The sequence below is a fragment of the Bufo gargarizans genome, chromosome 8, assembly GCF_014858855.1.
Source record: "Bufo gargarizans isolate SCDJY-AF-19 chromosome 8, ASM1485885v1, whole genome shotgun sequence".
In the NCBI taxonomy this organism is placed as follows: Eukaryota; Metazoa; Chordata; class Amphibia; order Anura; family Bufonidae; genus Bufo; species Bufo gargarizans.
The window spans coordinates 169121580-169138988 of record NC_058087.1 but is presented as its reverse complement, the minus strand read 5'-3'; the positions used below and the strand labels follow the sequence as shown (position 1 = coordinate 169138988).

The window sequence follows — 17409 nt, the reverse complement described above, 5'->3', positions numbered from 1 at the left end:
TACGGCCATTATCAGACACAACCATGCCTGGTTCTAGGTTGAGTGGCGAGAGCCACAGCTCAGTATGGTCTCTTATCCCCTGCCACAGCTCTGCGGTGGTGTGCTGTTTGTTCCCTAAGCAAATCAGCTTAGTCACGGCCTGTTGACGCTTCCCCACTGCAGAGCTGCACTGCTTCCAGCTACTGACTGATGGTTTACTGGTGCTGCAAGAGGATAATTCTGAGGTGGAAGTGGAGGAGAAGTGGGGGGTTTGAGCCACTAACATAGGTGGTGGTGGAAACCCTGATGGAATTAGTGCCCGCAATCCTTGGCGTCGGTAGCACCTGTGCCATCCCAGGGTGCGACTCGCTCCCAGCCTCCACAGCGTTCACCCAGTGTGCCGTCAGGGAAATGTAGCGTCCCTGGCCAAAAGCACTTGTCCATGTGTCAATGGTTAAGTGCACCTTCCCAGTAACTGCGTTGGTCAGGGCATGGGTGATGTTACGGGACACATGCTGGTGTAAGGCGGGCACAGCACACTGTCAAAAAATAGTGGCGGCTGGGGACTGCGTAACGAGGGATGGCCGCCGACATCAGGCTGCGGAAGGGTTCAGTGTCCACAAGCCTAAATGGCAACATTTACAGGGCCAGTAATTTGGAAAGTTGCGCATTTAGTGCTATGGCCTATGGGTGGGTGGCTGGTTAAATTTGCACTTGCGTTTAAATGCCTGGGGTAAGGACATTTGTATGCTGCGCTGGGACACGGAAGTGGATGTGGTAGCTGATGGTGCTTGCGAAAGTCCAGGTGCAGGGCGGGAGGCATCCGGGCCTGCGCCTTCGAAAGGGGATTGGCCAGCACGTAACACAGGGGAAGAGGAGGCAGTGGTGTGACCCACAGACACAGATTGTGGACCCAGGAGTTCGGACCACCTATTACAGTGCTTTGATGCCATGTGGAGGATCATACTGGTGGTGGTGAGGTTGCTAGTGTTCACGTCCCTGCTCATTTTTGTATGGCACAGGTTGCAAATTACAATTCTTTTGTCATCCGCACTTTCCTCAAAAAAGCAGCAGACTGCGGAACACCCACCCCTTGGCAAGGGAGATTGCCGCAAGGGGGTGCAATGGGGAACAGTTGCGGGCCTGTTTGGTGTGGCCCGCCTCCTCCCTTTTGCCACCCCACTGCCTCTTCCAGCCTGTTGCAGTGCTGCAGATCCCTCCCTCTCTCTACTGCTGTCCTCACTCGGCTTGCCACCTTCCCAGGTTGGGTCAGTGACTTCATCGTCCACCACCTCCTCTTCCACTTCCTCACTCTGCTCATCCTCCTGACTTGTTGACCTAACAACAACCTCAGTTATTGACAACTGTGTCTCATCCTCATCATCAACCTCTTGAGACACTAATTGCTGTTGACTTATTGGCAACTGTGTCTCATCATCATCGTCCACCTCTTGAAACACTAATTGCCGTTCCCCACCATCATCTTCTTGTGACTGTGGATGCTCAAGAGTTTGGGAATCAGGGCACAAGACCTCATGTTCCTCTTTAAGCGGGCTTGTCGAGAGGCCCAAATCAAGGAATGGCGATAAAAAGAGCTCCTCGGAATATCCTAGTGTGGGATCACTTGCTTGGCAAGACTCTCCAGACTTGGTGGAAGACAGGGTGGTGCTTAACTGACTGGAAGCATTATCTGCTGCAATCCAACCGACCACCTGCTCGCACTGGTCTGACTTCGAGAACGTTGTCCTGTGCCGCGCTGCAAACTGGGACATGAAGCTAGGTATCGTGGATGATTGTTTTTCTTGTGCTCTGGCAGCAGGCACAGTTTCAATGTAACCAGGGTCACGGCCTCTGCGTGCACCATCAGCATCACGGCCACTTCCCTGTCCCTTACTGCTTGCCTTCTTCATATTAAATGTTATATATGCTTGAAAGTATGTCACACGTACAGTAGCGCAGGATTTGGAAGTGTATGCTCAAAAAAATTATTTGGGAAAGGTATTTGGGATGTGGAAACGTCACACAGGAGATATACTGCAGATAATGTCGCTGATGTCAGCAGCAGCTAATATAAAATTACAGGGAATATCACAGGTATTTGGGATGTGGAAACGTTACCTAGGAGATGTACCTCAGGTAATGTCACTGTCCGCAGTGGACACGGTCTACGGAAAAAGTACACTGGATGTCACAGGTTTTTTTGCACGCTATTAAGCGCAGGATGAGCTAAAAATAGATATTGCAGCTACACACAATAGTCCTTAAAAGGACTTTTGGGTCTGTAAAGTTTTAGCGTTCCGGACAGCCAATCACTGTAATGCCAGTAACCAACATGGCTACGGCATTACAGTGAAGAACAGTACTGACCTGCACGTTTATTGGATGTACGCAGTTAGGACAGTGCATCGCGGATTCGGAGAAGAGGAGGGGTGAGTACAACACTTCATTCACATCTTCCCCTGCGACGCCTGCAGACTAGTAAGCGCTTTCATAACATAGAAACATAGAAACATAGAATGTGTCGGCAGATAAGAACCATTTGGCCCATCTAGTCTGCCCAATATACTAAATACTATGAATAGCCCCTGGCCCTATCTTATATGAAGGATAGCCTTATGCCTATCCCATGCATGCTTAAACTCCTTCACTGTATTTGCAGCTACCACTTCTGCAGGAAGGCTATTCCATGCATCCACTACCCTCTCAGTAAAGTAATACTTCCTTATATTACTTTTAAACCTTTGCCCCTCTAATTTAAAACTGTGTCCTCTTGTGGTAGTTTTTCTTCTTTTAAATATGCTCTCCTCCTTTACCGAGTTGATTCCCTTTATGTATTTAAAAGTTTCTATCATATCCCCTCGGTCTCTTCTTTCTTCCAAGCTATACATATTAAGGTCCTTTAACCTTTCCTGGTAAGTTTTATCCTGCAATCCATGTACTAGTTTAGTAGCTCTTCTCTGAACTCTCTCTAGAGTATCTATATCCTTCTGGAGATATGGCCTCCAGTACTGCGCACAATACTCCAAGTGAGGTCTCACCAGTGTTCTGTACAGCGGCATAAGCACTTCACTCTTTCTACTGCTTATACCTCTCCCTATACATCCAAGCATTCTGCTGGCATTTCGTGCTGCTCTATTACATTGTCTTCCCACCTTTAAGTCTTCTGAAATAATTACTCCTAAATCCCTTTCCTCAGATACTGAGGTCAGGACTGTGTCAAATCTTCTATATTCTGCCCTTGGGTTTTTACGCCCCAGGTGCATTATCTTGCACTTATCCACATTAAATTTCAGTTGCCAGAGTTCTGACCATTCTTCTAGTTTTCCTAAATCCTTTTCCATTTGGCGTTTCCCTCCAGGAACATCAACCCTGTTACATATCTTTGTGTCATCAGCAAAAAGACAAACCTTACCATCAAGGCCTTTTGCAATATCACTTATGAAGATATTAAACAAAATTGGTCCCAGTACAGATCCCTGTGGAACCCCACTGGTAACATGACCTTGTTTTGAATGTTCTCCATTGACTACAACCCTCTGTTGTCTGTCACTCAGCCACTGCCTAATCCACTCAACAATATGGGAGTCCATGCTCAATGACTGCAGTTTATTGATAAGTCTTCTATGTGGGACAGTGTCAAAAGCCTTACTAAAATCTAGATATGCGATGTCTACTGCACCTCCACCGTCTATTATTTTAGTCACCCAGTCAAAAAAATCTAAAGGATTTGTTTGACATGATCTCCCTGAAGTAAACCCATGCTGTTTTTCATCTTGCAATCCATGGGATTTTAGATGTTCCACAATCCTATCCTTTAATAGGGTTTCCATTAATTTGCCTACTATTGATGTCAGACTCACTGGTCTATAGTTGCTCGATTCCTCCCTACTACCTTTCTTGTGAATGGGCACGACATTTGCCAATTTCCAATCTTCCGGGACGACTCCTGTTACTAATGATTGGTTAAATAAATCTGTTAACGGTTTTGCCAGCTCACCACTAAGCTCTTTTAATAATTTTGGGTGTATCTCATCAGGCCCCTGTGACTTATTTGTCTTCACTTTAGACAGCAAACTTAGAACATCTTCCTCTGTAAAGACACATGCATCAAACGATTTAATAGTCATCCTTTCTAGTGGAGGTCCTTCTCCTTCTTTTTCTTTTGTAAAATGGCACTGCGTCTGGTTTCGTACAGACTGACACCTAGTGTACACTGTAAGTACACATTTCCACCATACACAATGGTATACTGACATTTAGATGCTGATTTATTTTCTTTTCTTTTTTTTTTTTACAGACAATGCAGTCACTTTGGTTGCATTTAGATTTTCCTGCTTTAAAATTCTGCATTACTGCTGAAATTAGTATTTTACCAAAAAGCTAGAAATGCCAGAGCCTCACATATGGAAAATATGCGCTTTACCACTGAGCTAAACCCCCTACTATATGCTGAGTTTCATGGTGGATGTATAATAATACTTCCATATGGAAGACGTAATGTTGATAAGTGCAAGATAATGTACCTGGGGCGTAAAAACCCAAGAGCAGAATATAAAATCAGTGATACAGTCTTAACCTCAGTATCTGAGGAAAGGGATTTAGGAGTAATTATTTCAGAAGACTTAAAGGTAGGCAGACAATGTCATAGAGCAGCAGGAAATGCTAGCAGAATGCTTGGGTGTATAGGGAGAGGAATTACCAGTAGAAAGAGGGAGGTGCTCATGCCGCTCTACAGAGCACTAGTGAGACCTCATCTGGAGTATTGTGCGCAGTACTGGAGACCATATCTCCAGAAGGATATAGATACTCTAGAGAGAGTTCAGAGAAGAGCTACTAAACTAGTACATGGATTGCAGGATAAAACTTACCAGGAAAGATTAAAGGACCTTAACATGTATAGCTTGGAAGAAAGACGAGACAGAGGGGATATGATAGAAACGTTTAAATACATAAAGGGAATCAACAAGGTAAAAGAGGAGAGAATATTTAAAAGAAGAAAAACTGCTACAAGAGGACATAGTTTTATATTAGAGGGGCAAAGGTTTAAAAGTAATATCAGGAAGTATTACTTTACTGAGAGAGTAGTGGATGCATGGAATAGCCTTCCTGCAGAAGTGGCAGCTGAAAATACAGTGGAGGAGTTTAAGCATGCATGGGATAGGCATAAGGCCATCCTTCATATAAGATAGGGCCAAGGGCTATCCATAGTATTCAGTATATTGGGCAGACTAGATGGGCCAAATGGTTCTTATCTGCCGACACATTCTATGTTTCTATGTATAATAACGCTACATAGTCAGATAATACCTCTTAATGGTGAACGTATAATAATACTTCCAGATGGTGGAGACTGCTTACAGGTGACATGTGAATTCCTGTACTTTTATGGATCTCTGAACAATAGACGTTCTTGTAGTTCTTTATCACAAATCATGGAGATACCAGACATGGAACACGTGGCCTCATACAGTCAGGTCCATAAATATTGGGACATCAACACAATTCTAACATTTTTGGCTCTATAGACCACCACAATGCATTTGAAATGAAACAAACAAGATGTGCTTTAACTGCAGACTGTCAGCTTTAATTTGAGGGTATTTTCAATTACAGCCTGAAGTCTGGAACGCATAGACATCACCAGACGCTGGGTTTTATCCCTGGTGATGCTCTGCCAGGCCTCTACTGCAACTGTCTTCAGTTCCTGCTTGTTCTTGCGGCATTTTCCCTTCAGTTTTGTCCTAAGCAAGTGAAATGCTCAATCGGATTCAGGTCAGGTGATTGACCATTGGCCATTGCATAACAATCCACTTCTTTTCCTTAAACTCTTTGGTTACTCTTGCACAGTGGCGTACCGCCCATAGAGGCAGACCACGCCGCTGCTATGGGGCCCGCGGCACTGGGGGGCCCGTAGCGCAGATAAGGCCCCGCCCACTGATGACCAGCAGCCGGCTATGCGGCTGCTTTTCTCCCCAGGGCCCCCCCCATGTTTAGCTGAATCGCCTCCCAGAGGCGCGGCTAAGTCCTAGACACCCGCCCCCCTCCTCAGCGCTGCGCTCTGAAACACCCGATCCTCCTCTCGTCGGCGTCCCAAATCCCGCGCAGGCGCAGTGCCGGCTATTGCCTGCGCCTGCGCTCTGATAATACGGCTGAGGGCAACAGCTTCAACATCGTCACTGGGCATGCGCCGAGCCCAGTGACGATGTTGAAGCTGTTGCCCTCAGCCGTATTATCAGAGCGCAGGCGCAGGCAATAGCCGGCACTGCGCCTGCGCGGGATTTGGGACGCCGACGAGAGGAGGATCGGGTGTTTCAGAGCGCAGCGCTGAGGAGGGGGGCGGGTGTCTAGGACTTAGCCGCGCCTCTGGGAGGCGATTCAGCTAAATGATGGAGGCGTTAGAGTTTTCATATTTAGGCGGGCACGGCACTAATCAGAGGGGCACCGTGGAGAAAGAAAAACGCCCCTCTGGGCTCCAGTCCGGCTTACAGCAAGAATCGATTTTTAGAAGAAAGGACAAGACTGACATGGAAAAGAAGAACACAGATGGAAAAAAGGTACTTTATTAAACATGGATCCATGAGTACCTTTTTTCCATCTGTCTTGTTCTTTGGATTGTGAGTCTTGTCATTTCTTCAAAAAATCGATTCTTATGATATGTAAATGACGCTGTAAGGAGCCCAGAGGGGCGTTATTCTTTCTCCACTGTGCCCAGGAACGCCCCTCTGAAGTGCCGTGCCCGGCTAAATTTGAAAACTAATAACGCCTCCAAGTTCATCTAAATCGCCTCCCAAATCCGATCCTCCTCTCGCTGGCATCCCAAATCCCGCGCAGGCGCAGTGCCGGCGATTGCCTGCGCTATGATAAGATGACTGACGGCACTGCGCCTGCGCGGGATTTGGGATGCCGGCGAGAGGAGGATCGGGGTGTTTGCCGCAGAGCGCGGCACTGAGGAGGGGGGTGTTGAGCACTTAGCCGTGCCTCTGGGAGGCGATTTAGATGAACTTGGAGGCGTTATTAGTTTTCAAACTTAGCCGGGCACGGCACTTCAGAGGGGCGTTCCTGGGCACAGTGGAGAAAGAATAACGCCCCTCTGGGCTCCTTACAGCGTCATTTACATATCATAAGAATCGATTTTTTGAAGACATGACAAGACTCACAATCAAAAGAACAAGACAGATGGAAAACAGGTACTCTGTTAAACATGGATTCATGAAAAAAAAATTGGGGGTAAATTGCTAGTGACAGATTCCCTTTAAGGCTACTTTCACACTTGCGTTCAGAGCGGATCCGTCTGGTGTCTGCACAGACGGATCCGCACCTATAATGCAAACGCTTAGATCCGTTCAGAACGGATCCGTTTGCATTAACATGAACAAAAAAAAAAACAACATTTTTTTTTTTTGTTCATGATAGTGCAAACGGATCCGTTTTGACTTTACATTGAAAGTCAATGGGGGACGGATCCGTTTGAAAATTGAGCCACACTGTGTCAACTTCAAACGGATCCGTCCCCATTGACTTAGATTGTAAGTCTGGACGGATCCGTTTGCCTCCGCACGGCCAGGCTGCAAGCAGCGTTCAAGTGTCCGCCTGCTGAGCGGAGGACAGACGGAGCCATACTGATGCATTCTGAGCGGATCCGCATCCACTCAGAATGCATTAGGGCAGGACGGATCCGTTCGGTGCCGCTTGTGAGAGCCTTCAAACAGAACTCACAAGCGGAGACCCGAACGCAAGTGTGAAAGTAGCCTAACATGGCACCCCAAATAAGGAGACCTGCAGGCTGCAGCAGATATCCCATGTGACAGGTCACCCCCAGGAAACCCCTAACAGTTTCTGTAGGTCATGTATAAATTTATTTAATGGGGGTGTGGCATGGGAGGAGCAAAGTCAGGAAGTGGGAGGGGCCATGGTGGGTAGTGGGCGGGGTTAAGGGGCCCAATTCAGATTTTTGCTACGGGGCCCAGTGATTCCTATGTACGCCTCTGCTCTTGCAGTATGCTTTGGGTCATTGTCCATCTGCACTGTGAAGCGCCGTCCAATAAGTTCTGAAGCCTTTGGCTGAATATGAGCAGATAATATTGCCCGAAACACTTCAGAATTCATCCTGCTGCTTTTGTCTGCAGTCACATCATCCATAAATACAAGAGAACCAGTTCCATTGGCAGCCATACATGCCCACGCCATGACACTACCACCACCATGCTTCACTGATGAGGTGGTATGCTTAGGATCAGGAGCAGTTCCTTTTCTTCTCCATACTCTTTTCTTCTCATCACTCTGGTACAAGTTGATCTTGGTCTCATCTGTCCATTGGATGTTGTTCCAGAACTGTGAAGCCTTTTGTAGATGTCGTTTGGCAAACTCTAATCTGGCCTTTCTGGTTTTGACGCTCACCAATGGTTTACATCTTGTGGTGAACCCTCTGTATTCACTCTGGTGAAGTCTCCTCTTGATTGTTGACTTTGACACACATACACCTACCTCCTGGAGAGTGTTCTTGATCTGTCCAACTGTTGTGAAGGGTGTTTCCATCACCAGGGAAATAATTCTTCGGTCATCCACCACAGTTGTTTTCCGTGGTCTTCCGAGTCTTTTGGTGTTGCTGAGCTCACCGGTGCGTTCCTTCTTTTTAATAATGTTCCAAACAGTTGTTTTGGCCACGCCTAATGTTTCAGTTATCTTTCTGATGGGTTTGTTTTGTTTTTTCGGCCTAATGATGGCTTGCTTCACTGAGAGTGACAGCTCTTTGGATCTCATCTTGAGAGTTGACAGCAACAGATTCCAAATGCAAATAGCACATGAACTCTGGACCTTTCATCTGCTCATTGTAATTGGGATAATGAAGGAATAACACACACCTGGCCAATTGTCCCATTACTTTTCGTTCCTTAACAAGTGGGAAGCACATATGCAAACTGTTGTAATTCCTACACCGTTCACCTGATTTGTATGTAAATGCCCTCAAATTAAAGCTGACAGTCTGCAGGTAAAGCACATCCTGTTTGTTTTATTTCAAATCCATTGTGGTGGTGTATAGAGCCAAAAATGTTAGAATTGTGTCGATGTCCCAATATTTATGGACCTGGCTGTATATGTGAAGCATGTATTCTACCACTGTGTGGTTCCTAGTGGTACCTTGGAACAAAAGCAGAGTTCGGTACTAAGGTTTTTTACAGTAATAATTAATTCACGAAGTTATTACACAAAGTCAAGTGCGACTTCGCAAAGTAATAACTTCGGCTCATCAGAGCCAATACATTCTAATACTGTACGGAGCGGGAACTCCGTACAGTATTACAACAACGTTTTTTAAAAATTCCTATAGAAAAACATCTACATGTATGGCAATATTGTGTTGGTACCACGTGGGGGTACTTTTCTATGTAAAGTTCATTAATTGTTAGTACATTAGTAAAGTGTCCACATAATACCACTACATAGGGTTAAAATAATACCTTCATATGTTGGTCATAGCCTTAGGCTACATGCACACGGCCGTTGTTTTGGTCCGCATCCGAGCCGCAGTTTTGGCGGCTCAGATGCGGACCCATTCACTTCAATGGGGCCGCAAAAGAAGCAGACAGCTGTCCGCATCCGTTGCTCCGTTCCGTCGTCCGCAAAAAATATATAACCTGTCCCATTCTTGTCTGCGGTTTGTGGACAAGACTAGGCAGTTATATTAAAGGCTGTCCGTGCCGTTTCGCAAATTGCGGAATGCACACGGATGCCATCCGTGTTTTGTGGATCCCCAATTTGCGGACCGCAACATACACAATGGTCATGTGCATATAGCCTTATTCACACGTCAGCGATTTCCATCAGTGATTGGAAGCCAAAACCAGTAGGAGCATAGGTTACTATGATACTGTGCGCATCGGGCCGCCTGCGGGGTATTGTCCCACACTGATATGATCATATGATGCTGTGCACTCCCATGCAAACGATGTATGCGCTCCGGTATATATGGCCCGCTCACAGACCGTGTGTCTCGGAGGGCATACGGTCGTGTGCATGAGCCCTAAGGGAAAGATCTGCACCTGTTCTGTGTTTAGACCTGCACCTGGTTTTGGCTCGAAATCACTGATGGAAATCACTGACCGAACACTGATGTGTGAATGAGGTTTAACAGATGATCTTTTGGCCAACTCTATGGCCTAGATTACCACGGGTAAATGGCTCTCTGGTTTAGGCCTCTTTCACACGACCGTTTTTTTTCCCCGTTTACGGCCCGTTTTTTGCGTTCCATATACGGAACTATTCATTTTAATTCCGTTTTCGTACTTTCATTCCGCAAAAAAATAGCACGTGTCCTATTATTGTCCGCATTAAGGACAAGGATTGGACTGTTCTTTTAGGGGCCAGCTGTTCCGTTCCGCCAAATACGGAATGCATGTGGATGTCATCCGTATTTTTAGCAAATTCGTTTTTTGCGGACCGCAAAATACATACGGTCATGTGCAAGAGGCCTTAGACCGGGGATAATGCTCCCAGGTAAGCCTCTGTAGATTAGGGTATGAGTCAAGTAGACAAGATAAGGCCTCTTTCACACGGGCGTTGCGGGAAAATGTGCGGGTGCGTTGCGGGAACACCCGCGATTTTTCAGCGCGAATGCAAAACATTGTAATGCGTTTTGCACTCGCGTTAGAAAAATCGGCATGTTTGGTACCCAAACCCGAACTTCTTCACAGAAGTTCGGGTCTGGGATCGGTGTTCTGTAGATTGTATTATTTTCCCTTATAACATGGTTATAAGGGAAAATAATAGCATTCTGAATACAGAATGCATAGTACAATAGCGCTGGAGGGGTTAAAAATAAATAAAAAATAATTTAACTCACCTTAATCCACTTGCTTGCGTAGCCGGCATCTCCTTCTGTCTTCATCTTAGCTTTGTGTAGCAACAAGGACCTTTGGTGACGTCACTCCGGTCATCACATGATCCATCACCATGGTAAAAGATCATGTGACGGACCATGTGATGACTGTGATGTCACCAAAGGTCCTTGTTGCTACACAGAGCTAAGATGAAGACAGAAGGAGATGCCGGCTACGCAAGCAAGTGGATTAAGGTGAGTTAAATTATTTTTTATTTATTTTTAACCCCTCCAGCGCTATTGTACTATGCATTCTGTATTCAGAATGCTATTCTTTTCCCTTATAACCATGTTATAAGGGAAAATAATAATGATCGGGTCTCCATCCCGATCGTCTCCTAGCAACCGTGCGGATGCTTGCGATTTTCATGCAACCCTATTCACTTCTATGGGGCCTGCGTTACGTGAAAAACTCAGAATATAGAGCATGCTGCGATTTTCACGCAACAACGCATAAGTGATGCGTGAAAATCACCGCACATGTGAACAGCCCCATAGAAATGAATTCTACGGGACCAGGGCTGCGTGAAAAACGCAGAATATAGAACATGCTGCGTTTTTCACACAGAACTGATGCGTGAAAAGAAACGCTCATGTACACAGCCCCATTGAAATGAATGGGTCAGGATTCAGTGCGGGTGCTATGCGTTCACGTCGTGCATTGCACCCACGCGGAAAACTCGCTCGTGTGAAAGGGGCCTTAGGGCACGACCTCCTTGATAAGTAAATAATAATACCTTCATATGGTAGATGGAAACTTGAACTGACCTCTAGTGCACATCATAAGCAAAATTTCCCAGATACACAATGGTACGGACATTTAGATGGTGATTGATTTTTTCCTTACATAAAGTGCAGTCACTTAGGTTGCATTAGATTTTTCTGCTTTGAAAAATGTCATTATCAGTCAAATTTGTATTTTACCCAAAATTTGGAGATGCCGGGGATTGAACCCGGGGCCTCATACATGCGAAGCATGCGCTCTACCACTGAGCTACATCCCCTAGACACAAGCTGCACACATGGGCCCAGAGAACACTCTACTTGTATGGCCTTATTGTGCTGGTACCACATGGGGATATTTTGCTATATACAGTTCTGCCCATAATTATTCATACCCAAGGCAAATTGTGACTTAAAGTTACTTTTATTCAGCCAGCAAGTAATTTTTTGACGGGAAATGACATAGGTGTCTCCCAAAAGATAATAAGACGATGTACAAGAGGCATTATTGTGGGGGGAAACATTTCTCAGCTTTTATTTACATTTGAGCAAAAAGTGTCCAACCCAAAATTATTCATACCCTTCTCAATAATCAATAGAAAAGCCTTTATTGGCTATTACAGCAATCAAACGCTTCCTATAATTGCAGACCAGCTTTTTGCATGTCTCCACAGGTATTTTTGCCCGTTCATCTTTAGCAATGAGCTCCAAATCTTTCAGGTTGGAGGGTCTTCTTGCCATCACCCTGATCTTTAGCTCCCGCTACAGATTCTCAATTGGATTCAAGTCTGGACTCTGGCTGGGCCACTCCAAAACGTTAATGTTGTTGTCTGCTAACCATTTCTTCACCACTTTTGCTGTGTGTTTTGGGGCATTGTCATGCTGAAATGTCCACTGGTGCCCAAGGCCAAGTTTCTCTGCAGACGCCTGATGTTGTCATTGAGAATCCTCATGTATTGCTCTTTTTTCATGGTGCCGTTTACTGTGATTAGGTTCTCTGGTCCATTGGCTGAAATACACCCCCAAAGAATTAGGTTCCCACCACCATGTTTCACAGTGGGGATAGTGTTCTTTGGGTTGAAGGCTTCTCCTTTTTTACGCCAAATGAAGGAAACATCATTCTGACCAAACAATAAAATTTTTGTATCATCTGACCATAACACAGAAGACCAGAAGTCTTCTTCTTTGTCCAGATGAGCTTTTGCAAAGGCCAAGCGAGCTTTTATGTGCCTTATCTGGAGAAGTGGAACCCAGCAGTGTGCAGTGTCCGTTGGATTGTCTGCCTTGAGACATTGCCACCAGCAGAGCCCAGATTCACCAGGATGGCCTTGGTGGTGATCCTTGGATTCTCTTTCACCTCTCTAACTATCCTCCTGGCCAGCACAGGTGTTACTTTTGGCTTCCGACCACATCCTCTGAGATTTTCCACAGTGCGGAACATCTTGTATTTTTTGCTCAAATGTAAATAAAAGCTGAGAAATGTTTTTTCCCCCACAATAATGCCTCTTGTACATCGTCTTATTATCTTTTGGGAGACACCTATGTCATTTCCAATTAAAAAATTACTTGCTGATTGAATAAAAGTAACTTTACGTCAAAATTTGCCAGGGGTATGAATAATTATGGGCAGCACTGTAACAAACATACAATTTTGGTACTAGTAAAATGCTGCATGATACCATTATACAGTGTTAAAATAATACTTCAATATGCTGGTCATGGTGGATTTATAATACTACCTCCATATGATGGAAATATAATTATACCTCCATATGGTGGTTGCTCCATGCACTACATATACATCATCCATACACATAATGCACACACGCATTATATATACATCATGATCAATAAAATAAAACATACATCTATATGCTGGATTTTTAATGCTACCTCCATATGGTGGACATACATTAATCCCGCCACAGAATGAACATATAATACAAAACATGGAGATGCCGGGGATTGAACCCGGGGCCTCATACATGCAAAGCATGCGCTCTACCACTGAGCTACATCCCCTAGATACAGACTGACAGCGTGCATGGCACTATTTGGTTGGTACCAGGTGGTGGTATTTTATTGTTATGTAACATTCATAAACCCTTTCAGTACCGAGCAGTTTTTCACCTTAAACTCCAGGCCAATTTTTGCAAATCTGACACGTGTCATTTTATACGGCAATAATAACTCTAGAACACTTTTACTTATCAAAGCCATTCTGAGATTGTTTTCTAATCACACATCATACTTCATGTTAGCGATAAATTTGAGTCAATATATTTCACCTTTATTTATAAAAAAATTATCAAAATTTACCATAAACTGGAAAAATTTATAATTTTCAAAATTTGAATTTCTCTGCTTTTAAGGCAGATAGTGATACCTCATAAAATAGTTATTACTTTACATTCCTTCCGTCTACTTTATGTTTGGTTCATTTTGTAAATGATATTTTCTATTTTAGGACATTACAAGGCTTAGAATTTAAGAAGCAATTCTTAAAACTTTGAAGAAAATTTCCAAAACCCACTTTTTAAGGACCAGTTCAGTTAAAGTCACTTTGTGGGGCTTACGTAGTAGAAACCCCCATAAATGACCCCTCAAGTTCTTCAAAACTGATTTTACAAACTTTGTTTCGGCACCTGGTTTTGGCTCTAAAGTAACTGATGGAAATCACTGACATGAACACTGATGTACATATCATTTTTGATTGCTCAATAGTACGCTTTTTGTGAGGAAAGGTAACCAAAAATGGCTATTCTCATTTTTTTTTTTACGGTATTCACCTGACAGGATGGATTATGTTCATAAAGCAGGTCGGTACAGATGCAACAGTACTAAATATGTCTATTTTTATATTTTTATGCTTCAGTTTTACATAATAAAGCATTTTTGAAAGAAATCATGTCTCCATTTTCTGAAAGCCATATTTTTTATTTTTCTGCCGATTTTTTGGGGGGAAAGGTAGACGGTTTTATTGGTACCGTTTCTGGGTACATATGATTTTTTTGATCATTCAATACTACACTTTTTGGGGCAAGGTGACAGTTTTAGGCTACTTTCACACTAGCGTTCAGAACGGATCCGTCTGCATTATATTGTAAAAAAAATTCTAAGTGTGAAAGTAGCCTGAACGGATCCGTACAGACTTTTACATTGAAAGTCAATGGGGGACGGATCCGCTTGAAGATTGAGCCATATTGTGTCATATTCAAACGGATCCGTCCCCATTGACTTACATTGTAAGTCTGGACGGATCCGCACGCCTCCGCACGGCCAGGCGGACACCCGAACGCTGCAAGCAGCGTTCAGGTGTCCGCCTGCTGAGCGGAGGCTGAACGGTGCCAGACCGAACGCTAGTGTGAAAGTAGCCTTAATTTAATTTTTTTACGGCATATATATTTTTGTAGACCAGGTTGTTACGGACGCAGCGATAGGTAATAGGTCAATTTTTTTTATTTTTGTTAAGTTTTACACAGTAAAAGCATTTTTGAAAAGAGAAAGTCTTGTTTTGTGTTGTTGATTTTCTTATGTAGGGGCTCTTTTTTCTTTTTTTGCAGGTTGCGGTGACGGTGTGATTGGTACCATTTTGGGGTACATACGACCTTTTGATCGCTTGGTATTACACTTATGAGGCAAAGTGTCCAAAAAATGACTGTTTTGGCAGTTTATTTTTATTTTTTACAGTGTTCACCTGGCGGGGTGGATCATGTTATATATTTATAAAGATGGTCGTTACAGACGTGGCGATACCTAATATGTCTGTTTTTCTTTTTTTTCTCTCAAATTTTTTCACTTCCGTAGGAGGCAAGCCCCGATGACTGCGTTAGGCATCAGGCTGTCGTTCCTGCCATCCGATCCCTGTCACCACAGTGCGAAGGAGCCCACACACTCTGCAAACCCTGCGTATGCGGTGGTCAGCGCTTACCGTGGCATACAATGGGTTAATGCGCCTGTGTATACAGCAGAGGCGTGGCTGTCAGGAACAGCCAGACCCCTGTTGCTGATGGGGCAGGCCCATCTCCTGCACCCACCCGATCAAAGCGCTGTACCTGTCCTGCAGCGCCGTACATGTATGGCGCTGGTATCCTACAGGCTTATTTTTGCGACTGTTAGTAAAATGCCCGCATGGTACCATTACACAGTGTTAATACCTCCATATGCTGGTCATGGTGGAGTTATAATACTACCTCCATATGAAGGACATATAATAACTCCTCCATACGGTAAACATATAACAGTGCCTCTATATGGTAGACAGTTTCGAGAGAAAAATCTCTACATGTATGGCACTATTGTGTTAGTGGTGCGGGTATTTTGCTATGATGTACCATTCAGCGCGCACACCCCCTCCTCCAGCTGATTCCAACGCGAACACATGACTTCCAAAGCAGCTACATCACTTCCGGGTATAGACTTTTGTCCGGGTGTAGAAAAGTGGCAGAACACCGGCAGGCATGGCATAGCAGCACCCCCTGTGTAGCTGACAGCCTGACACCCGGGGCAGTGGCTAGCAGGGCTCAAGAGGCAGCTGCCTTGGGCCCCCCAGGAGCAACTGGGCCCGGGGCAGCTGCCCCTTTTGCCCCACGTTAAAGACGGCCCTGACCCTATAAGACGCACCCAGGTTTTAGAGGGGGGAAATAAATTTTTTTTTTATTTTCATCAGACCTCAGCTCAGACCCTCAATGTTAATAAGTCTGACCTCAGATCAGAGAAAAAAAATGAATCAACTTACCTCCAGTCTTCTGCTCCAGACGTCACTGCCGATCCTGAGACCCAGCGCTAAGCAGCGTAATGTTTTGCGTCAAGATTACCGTGCAGTCTTATTATATATATATACTGTATATATAATACAGTTAAAAAATAATACCTCAGTAAGGTGGATGTATAATACCTTCATATTGTAGATGTAAACTTAAACTGACCTCTGTATGTTTTTGCACAGACTGACGCCTAGTGCTCATCATATGCAAAATTTCCCAGATACACAATCATTATCATCAACAATCATTTTACTAATGGTGCTAAAAATGATAAATGTTACGTAGGCAAATACCCCCAGCATGGTACCGACACAATAGTGCCATTCATGCACAGACTTCTCTCTCAGAACTAGGGACATTTCCCCAGCCTGTATGTAGGGATGAAGCTCGGTCGTAGAGCGCATGCTTTGCATGTATGAGGCCTTGGGTTTAATCCCTGACATCTCCATGTTTTGGGGTAAAAGACAGATTTATGGAGAACATATATTAACACCTCTTTACGGTGGACATAAAATAATGCCTCTCCATAGTATTTTATCCAAAACCTTGGAGATGCCAGGGATTGAACCCGGGGCCTCATACATGCAAAGCATGCGCTCTACCACTGAGCTACATCCCCTACTGTCAGACAACATATTTTCTACCACTATACAGTGTTAAAATAAAACCGCCATATGCTGGTCATAGTGGATTTATAATACCACCTCCATATGATGGACATAATACTTCTACATAATGAACATATAATACCACAATAATGTGGATGTATAATAACACCTCCAAACGGTGGATATATAATACCTTCATATAGCCCTGGCTGCCATGGTCAGCTCCCTGCTGCTGTGTGCACAAAGCACAGAGCAGCAGGGACAGTGTAAAGTCCTATTCACCCTGATAGAGGTCTTTTAGGGTGAATAGGACAGGGGCTCTAACCCCTAAGGGGGCTAATAGTAAAAATAAAAACACCGAAATATTAAGTTTAAATCACCCCCTTTCCCAATTTAACATATAAAAAATAAACATATTACTTATCGCCACACCCGAAAAAGCCCAAAATATTAAAAA

General features: G+C 44.3%; 2 non-coding genes across 2 annotated transcripts; both read right to left on the bottom strand.

Moving 5' to 3' along the window:
• Positions 1 to 11787: 11787 nt before the first annotated feature.
• TRNAA-CGC lies at positions 11788 to 11859 on the bottom strand. Its single transcript has one exon. It is a non-coding gene; the product is annotated as a tRNA-Ala (tRNA).
• A 1669-nt stretch (positions 11860 to 13528) lies between these two features.
• Positions 13529 to 13600, bottom strand: TRNAA-UGC. The gene has a single exon. It is a non-coding gene; the product is annotated as a tRNA-Ala (tRNA).
• Between the last annotated feature and the right edge of the window lie 3809 nt (positions 13601 to 17409).